Below are 13,277 nucleotides of genomic sequence, written 5' to 3'. Positions count from 1 at the left end.
TCTGTGCCTGCACTAATGCCTCCATGTCTTTTTTTTTTTTTTAATATTTATTTACTTTTGGCTGTGTTGGGTCTTCGTTTCTGTGCAAGGGCTTTCTCTAGTTGTGGCAAGCGGGGGCCACTCTTCATCGCGGTGCATGGGCCTCTCACTATCGCGGCCTCTCTTGTTGCGGAGCACAGGCTCCAGACGCACAGGCTCAGTAGTTGTGGCTCACGGGCCTAGTTGCTCCGCGGCATGTGGAATCTTCCCAGACCAGGGCTCGAACCCGTGTCCCCTGCATTAGCAGACAGACTCTCAACCACTGCACCACCAGGGAAGCCCCCATGTCTTAATTATTATATTTTATAATAAGTTTTGGTATCTAGTAAAGCATACATCCCTTCACCATTTTCATTTTCTTCAAAATTATGTTGAATTTTTATCAAATGCTTTTTTCTACTTTTTATGAGATGATCTTATAGATCTTATATTTTCTTCTTTAATCTACAGTGAATCACATTGATTGCTTTTTCTAAAGATTTTTTAAAAGATTTATTTTATTATTTATTTCATTTATTTTTGGCTGTGTCAGGTCTTAGTTGCAGCACACGGGATCTTCATTGAGGCATGTGGGACCATTCGTTGCAGGGTGTGGGCTTCTCTCTAGTTGTGGCGTGCAGGTTTTCTCTTCTCTAGTTGTGGTGCGCAGGCTCCAGGGCACATGGGCCCTGTAGTTTGAGGCACGCGAGCTCTCTAGTTGAGGGGCATGAGCTCAGTACTTGTGGCGTGCGGGCTTAGTTGCCCCACGGCCTGTGGGATCTTAGTTCCCTGACCAGGGATTGAACCCACATTCCCTGCATTGTAAGGTGGAATCTTTACCACTGGACCACCAGGGAAGTCCCAAGTTTTTTTGTTTTTTTGTGTTTTTTTGATGTGGACACTTTTTAAAGTCATTATTGAATTTGCTACAATATTGTTCTGTTTTCTGTTTTGGTGTTTTGGCCGCAAGGCATGTGGGATCTTAGCTCCCCGACCAGGGATCGAACCCACACCCCCTGCATTGGAAGGTGCAGTCTTAACCACTGGACTGCCAGAGAAGTCCCACACTGATTTCTTTTTAAATGCTAAACTAAATCTGTTTTGTTGTTGGCTCTGTCTGATAGTGGTTTATTTCCCATGTGGCAGATTTCCTTTTTTATTGCTTGCTTATCTTTGGCTAAACCATCTGTAAGATTAAGATTATATAAATTTGAACCCCAGACTCATGAGAGGGCAAGTTCATAGTTAAAATTTCTCTGGGGAGGCTATTATTATTATTTTCACTCAAGTTGCATCAGAGACAGGGAGGTTTTTCTTGTTATTGCCCTGCCTTTTATAGGCCCAAGACTTGCCTTCTGTTTCCCATAATGTCTATTTACCCCCAAAGCTCTAGGTTTCTGGTATTGTCATTTCCCCTAATGATAACTTAGCTTACATGTTAACATATCACTAATTCTATCAATTTGCATCTATTTTCAGCCCCTGGAGATTTTCCTTAGTGTCTTGAAGTCCTAACATAGTGTGTGAATATATATTTGTTGAAATTTATCCAGTATCAATATGTTTTTAAGCAGGAGGGCTTTTTCCAGTGGGCTATGCTGCTGGTGGCAGAAGCCTTTTTGTTGTAATATCTTCTAGAGTGTTATTATATGTAACATTACCAACTTGTTCTAAAATGTTAGGTATATTTTATTAATGGACCTGGCAACACCATATATTAGGGAAGTTAATGTCCAAAGACTTTCTGTTTCACTTATTTATCTGAGACCCTATAATTGTGCTTAGGGGAGAGACTGGAAGTGGGGAATAACCAAGATAATATCCCCATAATCACAGAGGCTAGACCAATTCCTTGGGTGCCAAAAGTCAGCTCACGTACCACAGATGGAATAAATCCTAAGAAATAATCACCAACAGTCTAACTGGGCAATTGAGCAACTGAATAGCAAAAGATTAAGCCACAGAGATGTACTGAACTCAGGGAAATACCATAAGAATTAATATAACATTTACTGTAATTACATTGGCTGCTGGGCACAGGAGTTAATCCATTTTGAATGAAACATTAAAACCCTTTAATGGTGATGGCTATTTGTGGAAAGAGTATGGAAGTATTGGACACTACACTGGGCAAAGTGTGCATTTGGAGGGTTTTATTGGTCCTCTTCCAGCAGCAACCAGAACAACTTTTTTTTTTTTTCATCCTCAGGCTTCAAAAATCTTCCTAGAGGAGTAACACGGGTGTCCCGTGAGAAATGATCCAACCACTTGGAGATATGAAGTTTCTTTATGAACAGGAGGAATAGTTTAAGGGAAGCGTTATATTTTTATCCCTGAATTTTTGACACTCAAAAGTTATACACAGTAATCAGACAAATGCTCATCAATCATTTTGGAATTTTTTTCAAATTTTGGATAGTCCTTTTGTCTCCAGAGTGGAAAATCCTTTTCGCTTTAGAATGACACGTTTTCTGTACCTCAGAAGCAAGACCTAAGACCAAACCAGCACATTTGGAAGGGACAGTGGGACCACTGCCTTGGTGACTGCCTGGTGGAGCTGACCTCATCATTTGTTCTCTTTGCCAGAGGAGAGGGGACTAGCACACTCACTGTGTCTTTAAATTTTTATTTATTTGTTTGTTTGTTTGTTTATTTATTTATGGATGCGTTGGGTCTTCGTTGCTGTGCGCGTGGGCTTTCCCTAGTTGCAGTGAGTGTGGGCTACTCTTCATTGTGGTGCACGGGCTTCTCATTGCGGTGGCTTCTCTTGTTGCGGAGCACGGGCTCTAGAGCGCAGGCTCAGTAGTTGTGGCTCACAGGCTCTAGGGCGCAAGCTCAGTAGTTGTGGCACATGGGCTTAGCTGCTCTGTGGCATGTGGGATCTTCCCAGACGAGGCATCGAACCTGTGTCCCCTGCATTGGCAGGCGGGTTCTTAACCGCCGCACCACCAGGGAAGTCCCTGTGTCTTTAATTTGTGAAATAAGAACAAAGGCCTTTTTTTTTCCAACAAAAAAATAGCTAATTTGCTTAAGTTTTTTCCTTGCAGAAAAGAAGTTAGTGACAGAATTGTTCCCTTTAAAGTTGCAGCCTCTTATGTTGCTCACAAACGGTTCCACTTCCAGCCTCTTGTGATAGGATAAGTATCACTAGGCACCCAGAGAGCAACTAAAGAGCCAATAAAAAGCATCCACTAAGTATTCTTAAGGTTAAAAGTCCATGAAATAGGTACGAGAAGCTGCCATGCCCCTGGGGGCACACGTCTTCTTGAGGTGGAAAGCCTAGACCAGGGTATGTAGGTGGTAAGTACAAGCTGGGATGGTCCCCTCCAGTGAAGTTCAAGTGATGCTTCTTTCTTCTGATTAATCTTAATGTATATTCAATCTTCAGTTAGTAGATTATAGCTCAGTTTTACCAGGGTGGTTGTTTAGGCTTCTTGTTACTGTGAATAGAAAGTTCCAACACACTTCAGTAAAGTTTTGTAATCAAGTAACAAAATACCATTTAATACATGAATATTTTCCAAGAGAATGGCCATTGGAAGGATAGCAGAAATTTCATGAGCCTACCCAGTCCTTCTGTTGGCTACACATCTCATAGTCTTGGGAATTATGGGCAGGACAGCTAACCATTTTGGTCTATACATTTTGGCCAATTTACTTTTTAAAATCTCCTTTTGGCTTTCTACCATTCTGAATTAATTGTGGGTGAGATGTGAACAGTGAAAGCATTAGTATTGGTTGGCTTTACACATTTCCTTTACAATTTGGCCTGACCTGAGGACCCTGATCACTGTTGAAGCATAAAGTTGCCTAAACCTGGAAGTGAAGCTCTTTAGAAGTCTTTGATGAATGGTAACTCTGTAAGCCTTTGCTCATTACTAAAATTCTCTCTGTTCTAAATACATACATGAGTACCAAGTTCATAATCAAATGAACAATATTTCTTTGCCTGGGTAGAAAAAATCTAAATATTTACAAATGTCTTTGTGGTAGAGAATGAGCTACTTATATTTATGGGAAGTTGGTGTTACTGTTTTTTTAAAAAATTTACTTTATTGACATATAGTTGATTTACAATGTTGTGTTAATTTCTGCTGCACAGCAAAGTGATTCAGTTATACATACACACACATATATATTCTTTTCCATTATGGTTTATCAGAGGACATTGAATATAGTTTCCTGTGCTATATAGTAGGAGCTTGTTGTTTAACCATTCTGTATATAATGGTTTGCATCTGCTAATCCCATGCTCCCAATCCATCCCTCCCCCATCGCCCACTTGGCAACCATAAGTCTGTTCTCTATGTCTGTGAGTCTGTTTCTGTTTCGTAGATAAGTACATTTGCGTCATATTTTAGATTCCACATATAATTGATATCATTTGATATTTGTCTTTCTCTTTCTGACTTACTTCACTGAGCATGATAATCTCTAGGTCCATCCATGTTTCTGCAAATGGCATTATTTCATTCTTTTTTTATGGCTGAGTAGTATTCCATTGCATGAAACCATAGTGGTGTTACTGTTTATTCATTCAATGAATATTTATTGAGCACCTACTATATGCCAGGCACTGTTCTTTATGGTGGGGATAAAGTGGCAAAGAAGGCAAAGATTCCTTCCCTCAAAGAGCCCACATTCTAATGGGAAGACAGAAAACAAGGTACAGAAGTAACGTGTATATTATGTTGGTAGTACTTAGTGCTAATGAGAAAAATAAAGTGAGGAAAGGGAATAGAAAGTACATATGTGGTCAGTGGTAAGAGGATTGCAATTTTAGATAGGGCGGCCAGGGCAAGGCTTGACTGGGAAGGGGACATTTGAATAAAGCCAGAAGGAAGTAAAAGGAAGCCATGTGGCTATCTGAGGGATGAAAACTCCAAGATTATGAGTAGTAAATACTATACACCTAAGTTCTGCTTGAAAAGAGAAATGGTTGGGTGCACTCCTGTTACTGGAGGTCTGGGAGATGAGGAGGAACCAGTAAAAATTTCACTGAGGTAGAAGGATAAATAGGAGATTTTGTTTTTCTGGAAGCCCAACGAAAAAAAGGCTTTCAAGAAGGAGAGGGTGACCAAGTCTGTCTCTCCTCATCTTGGGTAAGGTGAGGAGAGAGAGTGGGCCAGCTCTGGAGGAGCAACAGAGGTGAGAACCCAATTGAAGTGGCTTCAGATGACGAGAAACTGGAGATGGTGAGCACAGATAATTATTTTGAGGGATTTTGCTTTAAAGGGGAGCAGAGAAACAGTACAATAGCTGGAAGGGGACTTAGGTAAAGGGAAGTCTTTGCCTTTTTGTTTTCTGGTTTTGGGGGTTGGGAGATCATATAGCATCTTTGAATGTTGGTGGCGATTATTCACCGGAGAGAGGTTATATCCATGCTAGAGGAGAGCTAAGAAAATTACAGGAGCAAAGTGAGGGCACAGACAGCCCAGGAGAGAAGGCAGAGGCCTGTGGAGAGATGCTGGTAGACTGGGGGATTTGATAGTGGGAGCTGTGGAAATTCCCTCGCAATGGCCTCTGTTAGTGAAATAAGAAGCAAGGTCATCAGCAGGGAGTGAGAATGAACCTGTATGAAGAGGGAGGAAAGGTTGTGAAATAATTAACTGAGAGAGTTAATGGACAAGAAAAATGTAGCATAATTGCTAGGAAGGTAAGTGCCCACTGGAGGTAAGTGGTCATGATTTTAAAGTAGTCTAGTCGACAGAATTGCTTTTCTTCAGCCATATTTGGCAGCATGGACACAGACGTGGAGTAGCTGGGAGAACTGGATTTCATCAAGGTTTGGGTTTTGCTAAGCAAGGGATACAAAGTTAGATCTGGCCAAGGGAGTTGAGGGTGTTTGCAGTGGTTGATTTTGATTGATCATGGAACTTAAACCGGATAAGGAAGTGTCTTAGCTCAGGCTACCATAACAAGATACCATAGACCAAGGGGCTTAAACAACAGACATTTATTTTCTCACAGTTCTGTAGGCTGAAAGGTCAAGATCAAGGTGTGGGCAGATCTGGTTGATGGTGAAGCCTCTCTTCTTGGCTTGTAGGCAGTTGCCTTCTTGCTGTGTTGTCACATGGCTTTTCTTATGCTTGTGGAGAGAGAGACTTCTGGTGTCTCTTCCTTTTCTGATAAAGACACCAACCTCATGACCTCATTTTTTAACAATTGAAGTATAAATAGATGCAGAGAAAGCTTTTGACAAAATTCAACACCCATTTATGATAAAAACCCTGCAGAAAGTAGGCATAGAGGGAACTTTCCTCAACATAATAAAGGCCATATATGACAAACCCACAGCCAACATCATCCTCAATGGTGAAAAACTGAAAGCATTTCCACTAAGATCAGGAACAAGACAAGGCTGCCCACTCTCACCACTCTTATTCAACATAGTTTTGGAAGTTTTAGCCACAGCAATCAGAGAAGAAAAGGAAATAAAAGGAATCCAAATTGGAAAAGAAGAAGTAAAACTGTCACTGTTTGCAGATGACATGATAATATACTTAGAGAATCCTAAAGATGCTACCAGAAAACTACTAGAGCTAATCAATGAATTTGGTAAAGTAGCAGGATACAAAATTAATGCACAGAAATCTCTGGCATTCCTGTACACTAATGATGAAAAATCTGAAAGTGAAATCAAGAAAACACTCCCATTTACCATTGCAACAAAAAGAATGAAATATCTAGGAATAAACCTACCTAAGGAGACAAAAGACCTGTATGCAGAAAATTATAAGACACTGATGAAAGAAATTAAAGATGATACAGATAGATGGAGAGATATACCATGCTCCTGGATTGGAAGAGTCAGTATTGTGAAAATGACTCTACTACCCAAAGCAATCTACAGATTCAATGCAATCCTTATCAAACTACCACTGGCATTTTTCACAGAACTAGAACAAAAAATCTCACAATTTGTATGGAAGCACAAAAGACCCCGAATAGCCAAAGCAATCTTGAGAACGAAAAATGGAGCTGGAGGAATCAGGCTCCCTGACTTCAGACTATACTACAAAGCTACAGTAATCAAGGCAGTATGGTACTGGCACAAAAACAGAAAGATAGATCAATGGAACAGGATAGAAAGCCCAGAGATAAACCCACGCACATATGGTCACCTTATCTTTGATAAAAGAGGCAGGAATGTACAATGGAGAAAGGACAGCCTCTTCAATAAGTGGTGCTGGGAAAACTGGACAGGGACATGTAAAAGTATGAGATTAGATCACTCCCTAACACCATACACAAAAATAAGCTCAAAATGGATTAAAGACCTAAATGTAAGGCCAGACACTATCAAACTCTTAGAGGAAAACATAGGCAGAACAGTCTATGACATAAATCACAGCAAGATCCTTTTTGACCCACCTCCTAGAGAAATGGAAATAAAGACAAAAATAAACACATGGGACCTAATGAAACTTAAAAGCTTTTGCACAGCAAAGGACAAGACCAAAAGACAACCCTCAGAATGGGAGAAAATATTTTCAAATGAAGCAACTGACAAAGGATTAATCTCCAAAATTTATAAGCAGCTCATGCAGCTCAATAACAAAAAAACAAACAACCCAATCCAAAAATGGGCAGAAGACCTAAATAGACATTTCTCCACAGAAGATATACAGACTGCCAACAAACACATGAAAGAATGCTCAACATCTTTAATCATTAGAGAAATGCAAATCAAAACTACAATGAGATATCATCTCACACCAGTCAGAATGGCCATCATCAAAAAATCTAGAAACAATAAATGCTGGAGAGGGTGTGGAAAAAAGGGAACACTCTTGCACTGCTGGTGGGAATGTGAATTGGTACAGCCACTATGGAGAACTGTATGGAGGTTCCTTAAAAAACTACAAATAGAACTACCATATGACCCAGCAATCCCACTACTGGGCATATACCCTGAGAAAACCATAATTCAAAAAGAGTCATGTACCAAAATGTTCATAGCAGCCCTATTTACAATAGCCCAGAGGTGGAAACAACCTAAGTGTCCATCATTGGATGAATGGATAAAGAAGATGTGGCACAGATATACAGTGGAATATTACTCAGCCATAAAAAGAAACGAAATTGAGCTATTTGTAATGAGGTGGATGGACCTAGAGTCTGTCATACAGAGTGAAGTAAGTCAGAAAGAGAAAGACAAATACTGTATGCTGACACATATATATGGAATTTAAGAAAAAAAATGTCATGAAGAACCTAGGGGTAAGACAGGAATAAAGACACAGACCTACTAGAGAATGGACTTGAGGATATGGGGAGAGGGAAGGGTAAGCTGTGACAAAGCGAAAGAGAGGCATGGACATATATACACTACCAAACGTAAGGTAGATAGATAGTGGGAAGCAGCCGCATAGCACAGGGAGATCAACTCGGTGCTTTGTGACCGCCTGGAGGGGTGGGATAGGGAGGGTGCGAGGGAGACGCAAGAGGGAGGGGATATGGAAACATATGTATATGTATAACTGATTCATTATGTTATAAAGCAGAAACTAACACAGCATTGTTAAGCAATTATACTCCAATAAAGATAAAAAAAAAACAATTGAAGTATAGCTGATTTGCAATGTTGTTGTTGTTTCCGATGTACAGCAAAGTGATTTGGATATATAGATATAGATATATAGATATATATTCTTTTCCATTATGGTTTATTGAATATAACTATATATTCAATATAACTATTGAATATAGTTCCCTGTGCTATATAGTAGGACCTTATTGTTTATCCATTCTATACATAATAGTTTGCATCTGCTAGTCTCAAACTCCCAATCCAACCCTCCCCCCATCCCCCTTGGCAACCACAAGTCTGTTCTCTATGTCTGTGAGTCTGCTTCTGTTTCATAGATAAGTTCATCTGTGTCATTCTAGATTCCACATATAAGTAATATCATATGGTACTTGCCTTTCTTTTTCTGACTTACTTCACTTAGTATGATAATCTCTAGGTCCATCCATGTTGCTGCAAATGGCATCATTTCATTCTTTTTTAGGGCTGAGTAATATTCCATTGTATATATGTACAAGGGCTGAGTAATATTCCATTGTATATATGTACCAATCTTCTTTTTCCATTCATCTGTTGATGGACAGTTATGTTGTTTCCATGTCTTAGCTATTGTAAATAGTGCTGCTATGAACATAGGTGTGCATGTATCTTTTTGAATTATAGTTTTGTTTAGATATATGTCTAGACAAAGGAGTGGGATTCCTGGATCATATGGCAGCTCTATTTTTAGTTTTTTGAGGAACCTCCATACTGTTCTCCACAGTGGCTGTACCTAGTTAAGTTTGCACCAACAGTGTAAGAGGGTTCCCTTTTCTCCATACCCTCTCCAGCATTTGTTGTTTGTAGACTTTTTAATGATGGCCATTCTGACCAGTGTGAGGTGTTACCTCATTGTAGTTTTGACTTGCATTTCTCTAATAATTAGCAACGTTGAGCATCTTTTCATGTGCCTATTGGCCATCTCTATGTCTTCTCTGGAAAAATGTCTATTTAGGTCTTCTACCCATTTTTTGATTGGGTTGTTTGTTTTCTCAATATTGAGTTGTATTAGTTGTTTTTATATTTTGGATGTTAACCCTTTTTTGGTTGCATTGTTTGCAAATATTTTCTCCCATTCTGTAGGTTGTCTTTTCGTTTTGTTGATGGTTTCTTTTGCTGTGCAAAAGCTTTTAAGTTTGATTAGTCCCATTTGTTTATTTTTGCTTTTATTTCTTCTGCCTTGGGAGACTGATCTAAGAAAATATTGCTACAATTTATGTCAGAGAATGTTTTGCCTCTGTTCTCTTCTAGGAGTTTTATGGTGTCAGGTCTTACATTTAGGTCTTTAGACCATTTTGTGTTTATTTTTGTACATGGTGTGAGGAAATGTTCTAATTTCATTGTTTTACATGTAGTTGCCCAGCTTTCCCAACACCACTTGAAGAGACTGTCTTTTCTCCATATTCTTGCCTCCTTTGTTGTAGATTAATTGACTGTAGGTATGTGGGTTTATTTCTGGGCTCTCCATTCTGTTCCATTGATCTATGTGTCTGCTTTTGTGCCAATACCATAGGAGTGGTGAGAGAGAAATCATTGTCTCGTTCTTGACCTTAGAAGGAAGGCTTTCAGATTTTCACCATTATGTTGGCTGTGGGTTGTCATAAATGGTCTTTGTTATGTTGAGATATGTTCCCCCTAAACCCACTTTGATGAGAGTTTTTATCGTGGATGGATGTGGAATTTTGTCAAATGCTTTTTCTGTATCTAGTGAATGATTGTGTGTTTTTTGTCTTTCCTTTTGTTAATGTGGTGTATCACATTGATTGATTTGTGTATGTTGAACCATCCTTGTGACCTGGGAATGAATTCAACTTGATCATGGTGAATGATCCTTTTTATGTACTGTTGGATTCAGTTTGCTAAGATTTTTTTGAAGATTTTTGCATCTATATACATCAAAGATATTGGCCCAAAATTTCCTTTTTTGGTAGTGTCTTTGTCTTGTTTGTATAATGGTGGCCTCCATAGAATGAATTTGGGAGTGTTCCCACTTCAGTTTGGGGGAATAATTTGTGAAGGATAGGTATAAGCTCTTTATATGTTTGGTAGAATTTCCCCAGTGAAGCTGTCTGGTCCTGGACTTTTGTTTGCTGGTTTTTTTATTTTTAATTACAGATTTTAAGTATTTCACTTCTAGTAATTGGTCTGTTCAAATTATCTGTTTCTTCTTAACTCACTTTTGGCAGGCTGTATGTTTCTAGAAACTTGTCCATTTCTTCTAGGTTGTCCAATTTTTTGGCTGTATGTAACTGTTCATAGTATTCTTTTGTGATTTATTTTTATTTCTCTGGTATCAGTTTTTATTTCTCCTCTTTAATTTCTTATTTTTAAAATTTGAGCCCTCTCTCGTTTCTTCTTGGTGCATCTGGCTAGGGCTTTTTCTTTTTTTTTTCCCTAATTCTTTTATTTATTTTAAATCTTTTTTTTTTTAAGCAATTTTGCAGGCATCTGTTTTCTTTTTTTTTTTTTTTTGCGGTACGCTGGCCTCTCACTGTTGTGGCCTCTCCCATTGCGGAGCACAGGCTCCGGACGCACATGGCCGTGGCTCATGGGCCTAGCCCCTCAATGGCATGTGGGATCTTCCCAGACTGGGGCACGAACCTGTGTCCCCTGCATCGGCAGGTGGACTCCTAACCACTGTGCCACCAGGAAAGCCCTGTGTTCTTTTTTTATATAAATTTTTTTAAAATTTATTTTTGGCTAAGTTGAGCATTCGTTTCTGCATGAGGGTTTTCTCTAGTTGTGGTGAGCAGGGGCTACCCTTTGTTGTGGTGAGCAGGGGCTACCCTTTGTTGTGGTGCATGGGCTTCTCATCATGGTGGCTTCTCTTGTTGTGGAGCACAGGCTCTAGGCATGTGGGTTTCAGTAGTTGTGGCACATAGGCTCAGTAGTTGTGGTGCATGGGCTTAGTTGCTCTGCGGTATGTGGGATCTTCCTGGACCAGGGCTCAAACCCATGTCCGCTGCATTGGCAGGAAGATTTTTAACCACTGTGCCACAAGGGAAGCCCTCCTAATTCTTTTAGATGGTCAGTTAGGTTGTTTATTTGAGATTTTTCTTATTTCTTGAGGAAGACCTGTATTGCTATGAACTTCCTTCTTAGAACTGCTTTTGCTGTATCCCATAGATTTTGTAAGGTTGTGTTTTCATTTTTGTCTTGAGGTATTTTCTGATTTCTTCTTTGATTTCATCATTGACCCATTAGTTTTTTAGTTTAGTCTCCATGTGTTCATTCTTTCCCCATTTTTCTTTCTGTGGTTGATTTCCAGTTTCATACCATTATGGTCAGAAAATATGCTTGAAATAATTTCTATCCTCTTAAATTTGTTGAGACTTGTTTTGTGACCTCGTATGTGGTCTATCCTAGAGAACGTTCCATGTGCACTTGAAAAGAATGTGTACTGTGCTTTTGTTTTTGCTTTTGGATACAGTGTCTTGTAGATATCAATTAAGTCCAACTGGTCTATTGTGTCATTTAGGACCTTTGTTGCTTTATTGATTTTCTGTTTGGATGATCTATTCATTGATGTCAGTGGCTTGCTAAAGTCTCCTACTATTATTGATTTACTATTAGCTTCTCCCTTTATGTCTGTTGGTATTTGTTTTGTATATTTAGGTGCTCCTATATTGGGTGTGTATACGTTAACCGGTGTAATATCCTCTTGTATTGATCCCTTTATCATTATGTACATGATCCCTTCTTTGTCTTTCTAAATGGCCTTTGTTTTAAAGTCAATTTTGTCTCATGTGGGTATTGCTACCCTTGTTTTCTTATTGTTCCCATTTGTATGAAATATCTTTTTCCATCCTCTAACTTTCAGTCTGTGTGTGTATTTTGCCCTGAAGTGAGTCTGCTGTAGGTGATATATTGTAGGTCCTTGTGATTTTTTGATCCAATCAACCACTCTATGTCTTTTGATTGGAGCATTTAGACCATCGACACTTAAAGTAATTATTGATAGGTATGTACTTCTTGACATTTTAATTCTTGTTTTCCCATTGTTTTTGTAGTTTTTTGTTCTTCTTCTTTTTGTTTTTCCTTTTGTGGTTCAATGATTTTCTTTTGTAATATGCTTAAGTTCCTTTCTTTTTGGTTTTTGTGAATTTTTTGTATGTTTTTGATTTGCAGTTACCACGGAGTTCAAGTATGTTGACCCATAACTATATCTACTTGCTTTAAACTGATAGTCATTCAAGTTCAAACACATACTAAAAGATCTACTTTTTTATACTCCACTCCCCACATTTTGTAATTTTGATGTCCTATTTTACATCTTCATGCTGATCGTTTTACTGTTTATTGTAGTTATAATTGCTTTTACAATTTTTGATTGTTTTTTAAACTATGTACTGACTGATTTAAGTGATCTTCAATCCTTTTATATATCTGCCTTTCCTATTGTGATTTTCTCTTTCATACAGATTCTTGCTTCTTTTCTACTTTGAAAAGATCCTTCAATGTTTCTTTTAGGGTAAGTTTAGTATTGCTGAATTCTTTTTTGCTTGTCTGAGAAATTTTTTCTCTCTCCTTCTATTCTAAATGATAATCTTGCTGGGTTATCTATTGTGGTCTTGAAAGGCTGTTTTTATGTGGGAGCATCCCTGTGTAGACTGTGTTCATCCAATGTCTTTGGTGCAGGGCTGATTTTGATATGGACACCAGCCACATATTTTCTCAGGGTGTGCTGGCT

This window comes from Mesoplodon bidens, assembly GCF_964165515.1.
Source record: "Mesoplodon bidens genome assembly, chromosome: 2".
NCBI lineage: Eukaryota > Metazoa > Chordata > Mammalia > Artiodactyla > Ziphiidae > Mesoplodon > Mesoplodon bidens.
This window is presented reverse-complemented; position numbering follows the sequence as displayed.